This window comes from Vidua macroura, chromosome 8, assembly GCF_024509145.1.
Source record: "Vidua macroura isolate BioBank_ID:100142 chromosome 8, ASM2450914v1, whole genome shotgun sequence".
NCBI classification, from domain to species: Eukaryota; Metazoa; Chordata; class Aves; order Passeriformes; family Viduidae; genus Vidua; species Vidua macroura.
Window position 1 is genome coordinate 35,746,021 of NC_071578.1, and position 17,737 is coordinate 35,763,757.

Here is a 17,737-nt window from a genome sequence, read left to right on the forward strand (position 1 = left end):
ATGCTCCACCTTAACTGGCTCTAGGCAGATCCTGATGATGGAACATGAACTTCCACTTAGATGGAAATTCAAAATCTGAGAAATGTTGGTGTGAATTAGAATGAAAAAAACAATTAAGGACTTTTGACATTTTTGACATATTTTCATTTTGAGTTAGAATATTTTGTTCTAACTGGTTTTTGTCACATGCTGTCTTAGTAATTAAACCTTCAACAATATGGATTATCAAAATTGATTTTTGAAATGTTGGTTAAATCTGTAAAATGGCAATAGAGTATTAAAATCGTAATGAGAAATTGTAGTCTAATCCAACTGTTCCAGACTTTTTAGTGAGATATTGTGTATACATTTTTCTTTTTATTTTTTAAATTAATTTTGTTAATTGCAGTTTTCTGTTGAAAAAAAATCCATCTATGTTTTTTGACCAATTCTGAGTACCTTGATAATAATTTCAAGGATTGGTTCCTTTGCTCAGACCAGACCATGCCGTTTGCAGGATGGTGGTCACAAAGTATCATCACTTCTCATCTCAGACATGAAACACAGACAAAACAGGTAATCCAGCAAGAATAGATGGAGTTACTTACAGTGCCAGTGCAATATTTGATGGCAGTTACTAATTAAATTACTTAAGTTGTCAGGACAGAATGTAGACAATCCCTGTGTCAGTTGTTTGTTATCATCTGGCCGCTTGGGCAGATCAGAGTCTGGTGTGTGTCATGCATCAGGATGTGGTGTGGACCCCAATTTTTTCCTTTTGAATTCCTTAGGCATTTCTGCATTCTCCCTGAGCATAGCAATCAAAAACCAGGTGCAGACTCTGGCTTGTCCCATAGGTAGGGCTCTGATGGCACCTGTAGAGCGTCAGGAGTTGGAAGGCAGAAGTGGTTCTGAGTAGTGTGACTATGCAGTGACAAATTCTGTTTTAGTGTTTGGTAGCCATAAAGCACCAGAAGGTCAGAAGGTGTCACTGGTGAGGAGTGCTGCTCTCTGTACATCTGTACAGCCTTGCTGGCAAAGGAGCAGTGACAGCTTGCTCACATATGGCTGGGCTGGCATTCCCAGCTCCAGTGCCTTCTGTTGGTGAGGAAGAGCTGGGTTTCTCCACTTGGTGGGTCACCATGGAGTGCTCTTGTGGTCGTGCAGTTCTGGGTGATAGCAGATCCCTGCTGCAAACCTGCTCTCCAGCCAGGGGCTGCTGGCAGGCGTTAGGGCTGTTCCTGGGGACGTGCAGCCTGCTCCAGGTACTGCTCATGCACTGGAGCCCCGCAGGGATGGCAGGCAGGGTTTGCCTGCAGCGCTGGTTCTGAGTGCTGAGCAGACCTGCAGAAGGACCAGCACAGCTGGTGGATGAGCCAAGGGCTTTGGAGACACCATTGTGTGGTTCCACAGAGAATTGTCTTAGCTAACTTTACCTCTCACAAGCCCCTCTCTAAAGCCATCCACTTTGAAAACCTTTGTGTAAAACTTTGGCTACAAGAATTTGCATGAGAATGACTAAAGCAAAAGTAATTTCTAGTACTGCTTTTTCAAAATCTGGGTTTGTGTTATTTGGTATGCACAGCAGGTGGGCTGAAAATCTGACCCAATTCCATAATCAGATGTCAAACAGAGGTCACATCTAATTTACAAACCTTTTTTTTTTAAATTTGGGCAGAAGTTCTTTAGGGGGATTTTAGAATAAGAGAGAAATATTTGATAGAACTTTATGTGACAGAGATGTTTTCTGCCTTTATAAAGAATGGTTTGCTATTTATCATTTTGTTCCTTTTGGTAATGTGCTTTGCACATTAAAAATAGATGAACAGAGAACTATTCAGCTGAGCTACCCAAAGATGCAGGTGGCTGGTGCAGAAATCTGCCAGTCTCAAACTTATACTGGAATATTCCCTATGAAAGAGTTCTTACCCAAAGCTGGTGAAGTTAACTGGAATGGGTCACGTTTGTTTTTTAGCAATGGATTTTACAGTTGTACAGAAAAAAATCTCCAACCTCATGAACATTAGCAACACATTTTGTAACTCTTATTTGATTTTACAAGCACAAGGATTTATAAAAGGGAAGCTTATGAAGATTTCAGTGCTGCTCACTTCTCCCCGTTATGCACTGAGCCTGTGGCAATGCTCTTGAGTCAGGCAGCTGCCTTTGGGCACCCAGGAGTTTATTAGAAGACTGTGTCCCAGCCACACAGGCTGAGCTTCACTTGGAATTTGCCTTCCACAAAGTTTTTGATTGCATCTACACTCTGCATCTGGCATTGGCAGGAAATGGGTCTGGGCCAAGTGCTGCCCAGAGAAGATTGCTTTTTCCTAGGATTATTTGAGGACTTAGTGGAAACGTGGGATTTGGCAGAGTGTTGGAAGAGAAAGGCTATAACATAATTATTTGAGTAGCATGATTTAGGAAAGACAGCCAAATTACTGATTGTTGAAGCACTTATTTCACTTCTATGAATTTCTGTGGTAAGTGAAGGCTGGCTTGAGAATGAAGTGACTTTAAAGGAAATTGGTGTGTAGATTGATTAATGCTGCAGTGGTTGCCCCAGAAAGTGCTCTTGCTTCATGGTCAGCACAAAGCACTCCAAGCTCGTACCTTGCATTTTCTGTGTCATTGTGTTTGTTGTTCCCTAAGGTGTCACAGACAGGTCACATCTGAAGATGATTCTGGCACTGCTGGGCTCTGGGTGTCTGAGAGCACTGTGCAGAGTACTTGATGCAGGAAATCACTCTCCTGCCTGCAGGGCAGGGAGGGGCTGGCAGGGAGCTCCTGCACTGCTCCCTTGCTGTGGAGCTGCTGCCTCGGATCCCGCTGGTCACAGAAGGGCTCTGTGCCAGGCTGGCACTGCCAGCCCACGGCCTTTGCTCAGGCAGGGCTGGATTTACTTTCTCTGTTTCTACAGTGCAGATTGACTTTCGAATCTCAAAACAGGGATGGTTGAAAGTTGGCTTATATAGAAGTAATAGCTGATGGTTTTAAAAAAAAATAAAATTATGAAGAACACCATATTCAGAGATAACCCTTTTCTTGATGTTACTGAGAAAAGGGATGAAAAGAATTATCTTACTAACTACTCCAGAGATAAGATGGCAACTTGAGAAGAGTGCAGCAAGGAAAGGAGGAATAATTAATTTTAAGCTTGGTTTGTATCTGTAAGACGAACCACTTAGCATCCTAGATAGACAACTTTTTCAGTACATGCCATCATTCACTTTCTGAAGTAAATGTAAAAATTGCAGTAGAGCTTTCAAAACACGCTAATAAATTAATTTTCTGAGAAGTAGTTATGTAATTTGAATAAATAACATGCTTTGTCTTTTTTTTTTTTTTTGTTTAAAAAGAAAAGCTTTAAAGAGCAAAAATGAGGAGAGTAAAAGTTATTTACCATTCAGAGAAGCTAATACAATTGCTTGGGCTGATGATTTGTATTGAGTTGATGATATGTTAATTTCTTTTCATTAACAAATTATCTTTTATTCTTTAAGATCAATACATACAGCCTAATGGATTTTCAGTTTCTGAGAGTCTTTATTTTCTGGTTTTTATTCAATTAGTATGTGGTGTTTTCACATACGTTGTTTGCCTAAAAGAGAGTGAGGCAGACAAACAAACAAATCCTGAAAGCATTCTAGGCTCAATCCTTCATCTACCTGTCCTTTCTGTTCCTTTCCACTCCTGAAGAGGTTCGAGCAACCTGCTGCTGTTTTGTATCACCTCTTGGCTTCCCTGCAGCAGTCAGAGTCTCTGGACTGTAGGGTTTTTGCTGCACCTGAACAAATGCAGCTTATTAGTGGTGCTGCATTTGCTGTGCCTCCTGCACTGGCACTGCTGTGCTGCCCCCAGCTCTGAGGGGCATTCCTGCTGCCCACAGCCCAGGAGTAAAGCCCAGGTGAGCTGTGCCAAGACCTCGGGGCGAGGGCAAGGCAATCTTTAGCTCCTGCCGCTTGTTTGGATAAATTAAGGAAGGTAGGGAAATTGCAGCTCAGCCAAAAGATGAGAAGCATGATGATATTGCTGGGATAGGACCTCCACTGAAAAGCAGCACAAGTGCACGTGTTGTAAGAAAGTTTTAAAAAGCTAAGCTTGTCTAGGTGTCCGACTGGAAAAAACGAAGGCAGTGAGAGCAGGAGTGTTTGGGAGCCTCAGTGCTCGGTGTCAGAGCTGTGGCAATCTTTGCCACAGTGTAATTTACTGATGTAGCTCTCCAGTGTTGTTCCCTGGGCCAGGGCTCCTTTCAGTCTGCCTGTTGTGCTGGGACTGTAACCCACCGAGCTGTGTGCAGCATCAGGGGAGCTGGTGGGACGGCTGCTTGTTCATTTCCTCGTCTCCTTTAGCTGGGGTGGCTCAGCCCTGCTGCTGACACAGCTGTGTGTGTTGGTGCTGTCTGGGCGTCCCTCTGGACGTGTGGCTCAGCTCAGCACTGACTCCTGAGAGCTCCGTTGTGTGCAAGTGGTGGAATGAGGTTTGGCAGAGTCTTTATCTGCTGTCCTTTTATTCTGTAATCAGGAATGTGCCTGCTCAGTGGGTTTTCTAACATCTCAAATACATTCAACACATGTGTTTTATACTGATTTTATGGAATCTTCTGCTTTGATGGATAGAACTGTATGTCTCTTCTACATTTTTTTTTTTCTTCCGTGTTGGAGAGTTATGAATACTTCTCAGCTTAGTCTCTAAATTTTTTTCCTCAATCAGAGCCAATTCTAACTTGATGGAACAGGTGGTTGCTTAAACAGCAAATTGTTTAACATAAAGCCCTGGCCAGGACATAGCTTCTTTTAATTAAACAACTCACAGTGCCCCTGCCAGCTATCTTTTCCCTTGCTCAGCACTGCAGCACTGCTTTGGACAGCATGTGCAACAGTAAAATGAAGCACATCTCCAGTGTGAGCCCTGTTTCATCCAGGTCACCCAAAGCTTTCTTGTATGTGTTGTGATGTTAAGGTGCTGTAAGTCTGGATGGGACCTGCTTTTCCTCTTTTTCCTACATTTCTTTTGATGATACCAATCTCTTTTTGTTTCAGGGGGACAATCCCCAAATTAAGCATGTCATTCCACCTTTCCATTGCAAAACACTCTCACTCAGGGTCTTCAAAGCCAGGGCATGAAGGATTGCTTGGCTTGCATGTTACTAAAACACCAAGTGAAGAGGCACTGAGAGGGGCACAAAGAGAGAGGCTCCTGATGTCCCCCTTGCCTCATGTCCTGACTCAAAGACTGGCCCTGGCTGGCAGGGAAGGGAAGTGGTCATCTGCAGGGGCAAGAGGTCCCATGTGCACATGAAGTCCATTTTTCCCCTCAGTAATTCAGGACGTATTCAGCACCTCTAGGATACTTCCTCTTGGCAAGTACTTGTCAAAGCAGCCAGCCCAGTGGCTCATTTTTAGGAGGTTTTTAACCTGTAAGCCGTTATTGAGCTCCTGGATGATAGAGTCAGTATTAGTTTCCAGTGAAACAGGTGGACTCCTCCATCACCTAAGCAGACACTGCTCCAGTGCCCATGTGAAAGCCCTGTTAATCATGAAGATGTCATAACTCTGGGGTATTACAGCTCTGGAAACCAGCTGGTTTGTAGGCTATGTTAAAATCTCTAGTTTTGGCTCTTTCATATTTGCAGAAGTATTTGCTGCAAGTGTAAGGTGGATGTGCCAAGAGGCACAACTGGCAGGATGAGGCCCTAGTTTTCAGGTTTGAGAAATGTAATATAATTCCAAGTATTTATGGTGACCCACTTACAAAAAATGCCATGCTGCCATTACCATACTGTTTATATAGATGTGACAAATAGAAAAGAAGTCTGATACATTTATACTATAAAATACCATCTCTGTTTTTCTGAACTGTAAAGTATTTTCTCATGTACTGGTTAATAGGGTATGCAAAGAGGTTTTTTACCAGATGTCTGAAAAGGGATCCCAAAGTGCTTTGTTCATAGCAAATCTAATGTTGATTGCCACCAAAGGGGGTATTTGGTCCTCCAGTTGAGTTCAGGCTTTGTAGCCTCAACTAAGTAACTGGCAGCTTGTTGACAGATAAATCTGGACTGAATAACAGAAATTCCATTTCATTTACATTTTTTTTTAAAGTGAAAATCTTTTTGCAGAAAGATTTTAGCATAACAGTTTTCCTGCTACACTTTTTTTTGTTTTTTTGGCTGAAGCTTAAACAGTTGCTTGTGTTGTCTGTACACAAAAGTAGGCTTTGGACTGAAAAGAATGTTCAGACTAGAGAACTATATACGTATTTATTCCTGATGTTATTGGCTGCTTATTGCCAAATTATCTTGCTGAAAGCATAGGATGGAGATCTTTAAAACTAGTCACTGTAAAACATTCCTTTATCCTTTTAATTGCTAGTATCCTAGTGGTGTCATAGGTATTTCCCATTTTTGTGGCACCTACTTAAATGTGGTGCATTGCTGTATCTCTGTTCAAATACATGGTAAGAATTGAAGGTTGATGTCTCATCTCAGTATTGGATCTGATCTGTTACAGGCCTTTAAAGCATTATGAATGCTTTGATCAAATAATATTTTCAACTGACTTCTGAATTAACAGTGAGAGACTGACAGATATATTCACTCTCATTGACAAAGATACTGTTAGTCCCTGGATAATCCCCCAAATCCAGGCTTTGGATCATCACTCACTATAAATCAGGGTGAGAGGATTCACAGAATGAAGAATTCAGAGTATTGGAAAAGTATGTAACTTGGTGTGCTCTCAGAGGTCTCCCAGTTAATTGTGCCTTCGGGGCTCAGCACGTGTTAGTGGGGTACAGGTACAAAGCCCCAGTTTGGTACATGGTGCTGGGCATCTGGGTGTTGTCAGGGGATTTTTAGAAGCCACAGTCAGGTTGTGCACTGGCTGGCATTTCTAACATCCCATGGCCCCCCTGCACAGTCAAACTGCCTTTGGCTCTCAGCTGCAGTGACAGCTCTTGAGGAGAAGCATGGTGAGTTACACTGTGGTTTGGTGTGTATAACAGCCTGTGAAGGCGTTGATAATCAGTGGTGATGATGTTACAAAAACATCTGCTCCTGTCATAATTGATACCACATTTCATCAAGATCAGCACTTTAAGCTGAGTCAGACATTAATTAATATAGGAATTGGTCCAGTTGTGAAGGACTTTTCCTCTGGAAAAGTCCATTTGGCCAGGATAGCAGTACTGAAGGAGATTTCAAACCTGTCTAGGTGAAAAGTCCTTACACTTTTTCTGATTTTCAAGGAAATTCTTTGTGTTTCTGGACCTGTGTCTCAGTTGTTTTGGGGTCTGCTCTTTCTCCAGGTGGGGTGCAAAACAGAAATCTCTTTAATGCTGCCCCTGAAGGAGTACTGTGCTGTTGCACTCTTCCATGGCAATTCTTTAAGTCTCTCCATTGTGCATATGTGTATTTTAATTTTTTACTTCAATACACACATACAATATGACAGACTTCTAGTTGCTTTGGGAACTTTAATTTCCAATGTTCTTATTTACTTTTAAAATCAAACTGTTTCGTTAATGCCTATTTCTTCTGATAAACTTCCAAAATATGTATTTCATTCTCAGCCCACAGCTAGGACTGGTTAAAGCAATTTTCACAGCAGCTGTAGACAAATGCATGGTAAGTAAATTAGCTTTTATTATAATCACAGTGTCTTTTCTTTTCTATTGGATTTTTGCATGTTCTTGTGTGAATTCTCAAACTTAAGTGTATTAAAATGAGAGAGAGAGGATTTGAAAGGTGTTTGCAGGAACATTTGCTGCGAGGTGCCTCTGAGCTCCTGAGCTGCACACGAGAGCAGCAGAGCACAGGGTGTGCAGGGGGCCTGCAGAGCAGGGCCACGAGGTGTTGAGCAGAGCTGTGGGACATACCTGACCCGGGAGCTCTGCCCAGGGCATGTGCCAGGACACCAGCATACCCTGGTGGTTCAGGCTGCTTGTGGCACTTGTGATACACAGGGTCAGCATCAAGGTTTTCTTCCTGGGAGCCAGAGAAGCTGCAAACACTGTAGAAGAAATCTGAATGCCTGTTTTGTGTGCTTTATAGTGTGTTTAGAAAGCAGGGATTTGATGTGTTTGTAACATTGGCTGCATTTCTAGCCACTGTGTTGACCTAAATTGAAAAAACCGTGATAAAATGGGTACTGTACATGGACCTGTTCATGTGTGCTGATTTGACTGAGGTACTAGAGGATAACCTGGCAGTGAATGAGTGCATGGTAGGGAATGTGAACTGGATGGTGAACTTACTTATTACGTGCTGAAATGAGGGTGAGGGCATGGGGGAAGCTTTGTAACAGCTGAGCTGTGTGGTTTCACTCTCAGGTCAGGAGAACAGCAAATGAAGGCATACAGAAAGTTCTCCTGGATGTGTGGATCATAGGGCAGCACCTTAGAGGAGCTGAGGATTGGAATTGCAGGAGGAGACTGCGGGCATGTTGTAGGACAGAACCAGACTGTGGATTGGCAGCTGGGAGAGGTGATTTGCAAAGATGGGGAGCCTGGTTCTGCCCTCATGAGGGACTGGCCAGGTGTGGCCCCGTGGTGGGGAAACAGCTGAGTGAGGGGCAGTTCAGCACAAAGTCTGTGTGGGCACCATCAGCACACTGATACAAAAAAGATGTGGCACATGAGGTATTTCAGTGCCAGGGCATGTCTTGAAATTGTTTTACTCTGGCCAGCACTGGTGAGGCCTTGGCTGGAGAGGAATAATGTCCACTATTGAGCTGTGTCATTAAAGCTATAACATAATCAGAGATTTCCTGAAGGACAGCATTGAGAGAAATCGAAGTCTAGAAATGATGGCTTATAAGAATGATTTGGAGTCTTCAGTCAAGAGAGCATGAAGTAACATGTGATAAACCCCTCCAGATATTATACAGTTCTGCTGCAAGGAAGGGAAGGTCTGTTCTCCATCATAGTGGTCGGTAAAACCAGAAGCAGGTCTCAAAGAGGATTAAATTGGATTAAATTTCTCCTATTAGGAATAATTAAGTACTGTAATAGCTGCCAGAGGAAATAGAGAAGTGTACTTCACAGGAAGCAAGCCAGGAGCGGATTAGCCAGACTTCTGTCAAGAATGCATTGTGGCCATTGCTGCTGGGGCAAGTGATGGAAAAAGGTGATCTCCCCAACTTCTCTCAGCCCCACTCTGAAATACCAGTTTTCAAAGACACTTTGAATTGGAACCAAACTACTTCTCTCATGTGTTTCTCAAGTCTGATTTGGATTAAATACTTTCTCAGTAGGTTTCTGGATAGAAGACTTTTAGTTGTTGGAATTTAGCATTGGCATTCCATGCCCTCCTCTCCCCAACCCTCCAAAACAGAAAAAAACCCCAACTTTTTAGTCTTGAAAAGTTCCTAGCTTAGTAAGAGATATTGATTGTTCCCAGAATTAAGAAGGTGTAGATCAAAGAAATACACTTTGAGTGAGGATAGTTCTTGTAAGAGAAAGAGCAACAAGTAGGTTAAAAGAGAATTTGGAGATTGGTGTGTTTTGTGTGGGATCAGAGACATTCTTGCCAGAGTCCCATCTGTTCACTCTTTCTTCAGCTCTGTTTTCTTCTCACCTCTCTGTTGTGCTTGAACTCCAGAAGGAGACATTACTGTGTGACTGAAGTGCTGAAGTCGTGCTCGTTGTCTCTCCAAATGCAGGGATCACAAAGAACAACTGAGTTTTCACTTTCAGAAACTGAGAGGTTTCACTGGTGGTAAAATCACCAGGGATAATCTGATTCAGGAAAGCCTAAGAAACTGTCTTCAGCAAATGGGGAGCGAGTAAAGGAACGGTTATGCTGTTCTGGACAGAGATAACAACCCCACTCCCCAGGGTTTTTGCAACTGACTGTGAAACTGTATTCAGGACTCTTGGCAAAATGTGTCTCTTAGTGTGTATTTTAATCACTCCTGTGATGTTCCTCCTTGAGTTAAACTGTGAAAAATTAGAGTTCCACCTCAACAGAACTTGGGGGAAAAGATGTGCCTCAAAACTGAAGAGCTGAATCCTCTGTTGCCAGCATGTAGCATACAGTGCACGGCACAGCTCTGTCGGAAGGAAACCCTGGGAGTGTCTTCAGAGGCTGAGTGACTGAGAGGTGGCACCTGGAGCAAGCTTCTAACACTGGAAAATCTGCATTTGCACCTTTCCCCACCACCCCTGTGTGTGGCCCTGAGGAATATTTCTGTGTGTTGGTTGTTGGTGGCTCACTGGAACAGTGGGGAAAAAAATATTGCCTCTTGAGAGAGGCATTCCTAGTGGAAGAAGTTATTTCTCTTTTATCTTGAACTGGTTTGGATAAGGAATATTTTGCTCAGAATACATATCTGCCATTTCTGTGTGCTCTCTGTAGAAGTTTTAATAGGAGTTTCTCTCTTCCCCTGTCCTGAAGAAAGAGGATGAAAGTGATAGCAGTAATTGGGAGAGACAGTCACATAGGATGGACAGCACAGGGGCTTTCATGTTTGAATTACAGAAGATTTGGGCTAGATGGAATCTTTTCCTCCTCATCAAGCCACTTAGAATGCTATATATCAAGTTTATTTCTGGGAGTATGGGTTAATGGATTTAATTACTCTCCTACTTTCAGTGTCATAAATCAAAACTGATCTAACTGGGTTTATGCCAATAGCACAGCAGAAGTAAAAGGAAATCAGGGGGCTAATCTGTTGATGTATTTCAACTGGGGCTTAATAAATTCACCACAATTGCCAAAATAACTTCTGAGTAATTTGCAAAACTAAATGTGTACCTCTAGGGCACTGAGTTGTTCCTTGGAACCTGGGCATCTCCTGGCTGGTGCATCTTTCAGAAACCTCAGTTCCTGCACTGTGCTCTCAGCCAGCTCCTGTTTTCTTCTGCAAGTGGCAATGGACTCAGTGTGCTGCACTACTGGGGCAGAATTAGTGTGGAAGCAGTGTAGAGCTGGCACAGGCTACTTGCTTAAGGACAAATTCAAAAAGGATTAAAAAGTTCTCACTGTCAAATGTATTTGTAAAGAAAATTATTCAGTTGCTGGGGGATATCTGTAATTGCATATAAAGCAGTGGGGAGTGTCTATAATTGCTGTCTGTTCTATGTTCTTTCTCCTGAGAGCTCAGGTCCGTACAATTGCGAAAATTCAGCTTGAAATTCGCGAGCTGTTAATTGGCCTCAAGATTTATCTTCATCTCTCTGTAACAGTTTTGCCTAGGCTTTTAGAGAGCCAAGTTATTGGCAAAGTCAGTGGAGTTTTATTGGGAAAGATTTATTGGTTTTTTGTAATCCAGCTAATGAAATGAAGAAGATTCACAGTTTTGGCCTCATCAGTGTGACTAAACAGCAGAGCACAGTGTGCAGGAGAATCAGCGTGGAGGTACAGCCTGTGTGCAGCACAGCTACCTTGAGTTGCCTTTCCAAGCACAATTTGTAGGAAGTTCCCATCTCTGCTTCTCTTATCAGCAACACTCTTAACTGGAACTGTAGTAATCTGATAGCAGTCCTGGAGGACACCATGCTAGGGGCTTAAAAGCAGCTTTGGGGGAAGGGGCCTGCTTTCCTGGGCTCAGATTGCTAGGGCAAGCAGCAGCAGCAGCTTCATTTACCTTAATACTAACAGTGCCAAAATGTTGGAGCAGTTTGTGTAGGGCAGGTGAGGATTTTCTGTCAAGGGGACACCTTCTAGATGTGCCAGAGGGAGCAGTCAGCTGTGTCCTGAGGCTCAGGGTGCACCAGGTGACTTGACAGCAGCGTTGTGTGCTGCAGTAAAAGGAGAGGTTTTTGCCATCTTGGCCCACAACAGAAACAAGCTGGGGTTGTAGTGGCATTGCAGATGTGTCAGAAGCCAGCCCCGTAGGTACTGTGCTTGCCCTGGCTCCCCGTGCAGCAGCAGCCCCGCTGTGCCCAGCTGTGCCCAGCTGTGCCCAGCGGTGCCGTGTCCCTGGGGCTGGAGCGGGCTCTGCCGCGCTGGCCGTGCCCACCAGGGCTCAGCGATGGACTCCGGCTGTTTGCTCAAGGAGTTTCCTCCCACGATTGGCTGCCCACACATCTCTAGCATGGAAGTAGTTATAACAAAGCATTTTATTTCTGAAGCAGGTGATTTTCCTACAAGATTTCAGGGAGAACCAAACTGATCCTTGTACAAAACTTGGGAGATACGTTTTCAGTTTTTCATATATGAAAAGAATGGAGTTACTTTAAATGTTGAAATCATCTTTACTGGAGCAAAGCCTACCAAAAGCTTTTATGGATAAATACTTTGCTAACTCCAGTCTATAATTTTCCTAGGGAAGCTGATCATACTTGACAAGGGAAATAGGATTCCACAGGAGGTTATATGAAATTATGAGATGCTGCAAATGGAAATATACTTTCTTAGGCAGAGGAGAGAGAACAACTTCTCCATAATTGAGTTAAAGATAAAATTTAATTTAAAGGGTCCAGCAAGCTCGTTTGAAGTTCAAAGAAACTGGTGCATAAATTTGGCCTGCCTGAAGTTACTGCATCTTTACACATATAGCTTGATCAAAAGAAAAGCAGAAATGGAGTAGTTCCAGAAATCCAGATTGATTAAGTCAATCTTTCTTACCCAGTGATGGAATTCAGAAAAATATCATTTGGTCTTCTCTAAAGTATTATCCTCGTGGATCAAAGGATTTCTCTTCCAGCCTTTCTATACTAATCGTACAGTGAAAAAAATGAACTTGTACAGCAAAAAGATTATACACTTCATGATCTATTCAAGTTAGCAGTTCATGGAGGCTGCTGTCCTGCACAGTAAGCTACAGAAATGCTAAGTCAGTAAAAATATTGCTTAATAGCTTACATTTACCTTTGTGACTGACTTGGGGAATGAAATAGTGAAATGTACCATGATCTGTAAAAGTCTCCCCATTTCATATTATGATTTATTATTTTTTTTCTATGAAATGGAGGGCTATTATTTTGGAACCTCTGGAGGAGCAGGGCTCTGCAGCAGGAAGAGCCCAGGAGCAGCACAGTGTTTGTGGGCTGAGATCTGAGTACCCAAGAGTGCAGAGACTGTGAGTTCTTGGGTAGGTACACAGTACAGCTGGCAGGAATAGATGCTTTTAATTAGCTACTCTGAAAAATCCGCATAGAGGCAAATGCCCTGGTACTGTTCTCAGAATATATTGTTTCTGGAGGCCTTAATTCAAGGAATCCAGGCTTGAAAGTATAATTTAGGCCCCAGAGTGGGACAGGGCTGGATGAAGATTGATGAGGACAGACAAAATCTTTGGGACTGTGACCTTTAACATAGCAAATTCTGTTCTGTGATCCTGATAATTTCAGAGTGTTTAAAATCTAACAGAAGCCAATTTAAGGGAAGTAAGTACAAATATTTTCCATGTATGTATTTCCATCTATGCCATATATACTGGAAGTGCAGACAAGGAAATCAGAAAATGTCCTACTTAATGAATGTTGATCTGCTAAACACAGAGTCATTTTGGAGCTTAACTGCCTGAGAGAGGTCTCTGCAGGCCTGCTGATGTGGCAGTGGGAAGCTAATTGCAGTGGTAGGACCTGCCCTGTTTCACACACGTCGTGCCTCTCGACCGGGCTGGTATTCAGAGCACTGCAGTGCCTCGGAAATACCCTTTGACCGTAGTTAAAATACATATCAGGAAATACATTTAGATGATGTAGTTTTAGTGTAATGAGTCATTTCTCCTCCTTTTCCAGCAAGGTTTTGTGCAGTTCTAGAGGCCAGGAAGAACCTTGGAGGGAGCTGACTTTTATGGAATATGGGAAGTGTCATAATTCATTTTAAGTACGTGTCCAATATTCCTACATGCCTAGTACCTTAAAATCCGGCCTCTCTCTGAGGTGGCACAACTCTTTATTCTGTTAGGCTGTTAAAAATAATACCAATCTGTTCAGTCACTGACAGCAGGTTTTTTATTGTGTGGTGATTTGGGATTATGAGAGTTATGGGGGAAGGTGACCTTGATGCAGGTTTAAGTGCAGCACTTCTTGACACAATGCAGCAGAGAACAGCACTAGTGTTAACTTAATAATGTTGTTAAATCCACTAGGGCTGAATTACTTGAAACAAATTAAACAAGGGACGTTCTTATTTCATAAACTGCATTTAATCTCATGCATGGCTGTGTTTATGATAGAGTCACAGCAATACAGTAAATTAAATGTGAGTAGAAGTCACACCGATATCTTCATAAGCAGATGTTTTGTATCTGAGCTAAAGTAGAAATAAGATAAATCTAAAGTCATTCAGGGCAAGAAGACTGAAGTCTCATGCATTTACTAAAAAAAGATAAATTTGTGATTTTTGAATAGTTAACATTTGTTCTCTTCTTCAGTCTGAGGCACACAGAAGGCTGGTCATTATGTCATGGAGTAAAATGACACTTACCAGAATTTGCAATGGAATTTTGCAAGGAAATAAGCAGAAGTGATGGTATAATCAACATCAAGGCTGCTGCTACTTATTCGGTATGGGTCTTGACATTTTAGGCCACTTGTAGGAGTACAGTTTTTCAGAGGTGGTAATTAGAACACCTGATGTATGTATACGTTGTAAATATATTAAATTGCTACCTGTCACTACATTTTTTTTCCTGTCCTTACTGAAATCTCCCCTTAATCTTTTTCTCAGCAATTCTAGCTAACTACGGGAAGAGTTGGAAAACCTAAATAAGGGAAAAAAGGTTTGAGTTACGTTAGTATTAATACCCCCTCCCCCCCATTTTTTAGTGTAGATTCAAAGTTTATTTGGTGACTTCTTGTGGTGAATAAACTGTTTGGAAGGAAAAGTCATTTAGCTCTGCTCCTTAATAATCCTGGTGCAGAAATATACTCTTATAATACTGTAAAACTTTATGTACCCATTCACATGTGGGTGGAATTTGTAATTCAATAGTTTATCTAATGATTGCATTCCATTTTCTAGTGACAGTTTTCATTAAGACTCCATTTATTCAGAGAAAAGCGAATCTAATAAGAGTAGCCTTGAGTTAAGGGATTTATCACTTTTTTTAATATTTTCCATATTCTGAAATATGTATCATTTAGGCATAACAGAAAGGTTTGTGCTTCTTTAAATTGTGCCACATTTTTTCCAGTTGTTTAATGTGTATTACTTGGAGAATGTGCAGTAGGTATTTGAAAAATCACTTTTTTCAGATACTGAGGTAGGAGTGAAATGACTGTAAAAAAAGGGGAAGGGACAGTCAAAACTATAGTCACAAATTCATATGGACTTCCATAAGTTTACCTTCTGCATGGCGTTTTTAATTTTTTTTTTGTTGTTGTTTCAATGTTAAAAGGAAGGTTTACATGAGGGATGAATAGGGCTTTTCCAAGTTACTGGCTTAGACACACCATGGAAAATATTTGCTTTTATTATAAAGTTAGTGTTTAGCATAACTTTTTTGTTCTATGTCCCATCTGCCACAGTAACTGTTCAATAAATTTTGAGGTAAAATCTAATCAGCCCATATAAAAGAAATTCTGAGACAGGAACCATCTGAATCCAGAAGTGACAGGCCCCGCAAACCTCAATTTTACTGCAATTTGTATTGCAGCAAAATGGAGAGAGTTGATTTGAGTCCCACAGGTTGGGAATAGCTGTTTTTGAGAGGCTCTGGTGGTGCAGGGTGTGTGTGCAGGGTGCTGTGGGAGGGGGGAAGCTGCGCCTCGCTCTGCCGCTGCTTTTGGGAGCTGCTTGCTCAGCAGAGGCTCTGCCCTCCCTCTGCTCTGCTGGGAATCCTCCTCTGCCAGGAGCCTGTGCTGGGCCTGCAGGGCTCGGGGCTCCCCGGCCTGGCCTCTGCTCGCTCCCTGACCACGGGGCTCGGTCCCTGCACACAGAAATTGGTCCCTGCACACAGAAATTGGTCCCTGCACACGGGGCTCGGTTCCTGCACACGGAGCTCGGTCCCTGCACACAGAAATTGGTCCCTGCACACAGAGCTCGGTCCCTGCACACAGAAATTGGTCCCTGCACACAGAAATTGGTCCCTGCACACGGGGCTCGGTCCCTGCACACAGAAATTGGTCCCTGCACACAGAAATTGGTCCCTGCACACAGAGCTCGGTCCCTGCACACGGAGCTCGGTCCCTGCACACAGAAATTGGTCCCTGCACACAGAACTCAGTCCCTGCACGCAGAGCTCGGTCCCTGCACACAGGACTCGCTCCCTGCACACAGAAATTGGTCTCTGCACACGGAGCTCAGTCCCTGCACGCAGAGCTCGGTCCCTGCACACAGGACTCGCTCCCTGCACACGGGCCTCGGGGCAGAGGCAGCTGCAGTGATTTCAGGGACACAGCACAGCTGCCTTGCTGCTGTAACAATGTTCCCAGGTCCATTTGATGGTTCCAGGAGCATCATTCTCCTGCCTCAAAACGTTTGGTTTTCCTCTCCTCTAATATAGCCCTCATTCGTGCCATACATTTCTTATAAAACTAGAGCTGCACACTCATGGCTGTGAATTTATGTTCTGAGTATGTGCACAGTGTTAAGGATTTTGCGTTTCTGTGTTTCAAAGGAGGTAAGAACCAACCCTGTTACGTCTAACACAAAAATAAAGCAACAACAAATTCTAGAAAAAAAACATCTTCAAATAATTAACCTAATGAGCTTTTAGGATAGAAACAGGACATGCCTTATGGGGAGAAAGTGAATTTGAAAGGCTCCAGCAATATGAGTTATCACTCATCCCTGGATAATACATCACACTAAAATCCTGTTTATTTAGGCTATTGCTGTTGGCAGTTAATCTCAAGCAAGGACATGCAGCATACTGAGAAAGGTGAAATGGCAAAGCAGAAGGGTTGTCCATACCTGCTCTCAGATCTGTAATAGCCTCAAACAGAGATCCAGAGGAGATTTCTCCTCTGCCCATTGTCACTGTTCATCCTGTCTCTGTTCATCTGAAATCCTGTTTGGCACTTGCAAAACATCTTGGTGGTGTAGTGTTTTTCTTAATCTCACAAATACATAAAAATTTACTTTGTATTGCTGTCACCAGAAGGGTTGGAAAACAAAATTTGTGCATTGTGTAAGAACAAGGTAATTCCTGACCTGAAGAGTTTTGTATTAGTTAATAGTATTTTAGAAGGTAAATATGGCTACCTGATTATCTCCTCTTTCTTTCTTTCTTTCTTTCTTACTTCTCCTGCCCTCCATTACATAGGTACCTGGATATTGTGGTTTCAGGAAATTTGAAGATTTAATATTAGTAGAATTAGACTTGATTTTAATAATTTGCATCCAGATCCTAATATCTTACTTCTCATGGGAGACATAATTTGTATTATAGTGCTTGGGATCTGCATGTGCGTTTATAATTCAAATGCCACCAAAATAAATGTATTTTTGGGTTGTGCCTGTTTGTAATTGTGATGAATGCAGAATCTGTTGGTTACCGAGGTCTCTCCCAGCAGTTGTGTACAAAGTAATTTGCTCATTACCCTTCCCTTCTTCTCACACCTCATCTTCTTTGAAAGTTGCTATTTATCATTTTATGGCACTGGTGAGTAAGTGCTGCTGAGTCAATGCTCGATCAGTTTCCAGCTGGGCCTGTGTGAGTAATTTACTGAGATGCCAAGCAATCCAATTAAATTTGCAGAGCATTATGACTTCACTATGACTGCAGCGTGGTGCTGTCGTCACGGTGCCATCCCCAAAGACTCCGTGGCAGTGGCTGCTCTGGGGTCACCTGCTCAGGCTGGCAGTGATACCATGTGGCCACAGGGCAGTGCTCCCTCTGCATTTTCATTGCCTTCTGCA

General features: G+C 42.6%; 2 protein-coding genes and 1 long non-coding RNA gene across 10 annotated transcripts in view; 1 reads left to right on the forward strand and 2 right to left on the reverse strand.

The window, feature by feature from the left end:
- The window catches only part of CTNNA3 (catenin alpha 3), a 427,746-nt gene that overhangs the window by 121,698 nt on the left and 288,311 nt on the right, over positions 1 to 17,737 (forward strand). The window lies entirely within an intron of this gene.
- Positions 1 to 17,737, reverse strand: part of LRRTM3 (leucine rich repeat transmembrane neuronal 3) — an 80,643-nt gene that overhangs the window by 13,021 nt on the left and 49,885 nt on the right. The gene's annotated exons all lie outside the window — the stretch shown is intronic.
- Positions 16,762 to 17,491, reverse strand: LOC128810537 (uncharacterized). The gene is made up of 3 exons (XR_008438061.1): positions 17,419 to 17,491; positions 17,081 to 17,145; positions 16,762 to 16,966 (listed from the first exon to the last, which is right to left on the reverse strand). It is a non-coding gene; the product is annotated as an uncharacterized LOC128810537 (long non-coding RNA).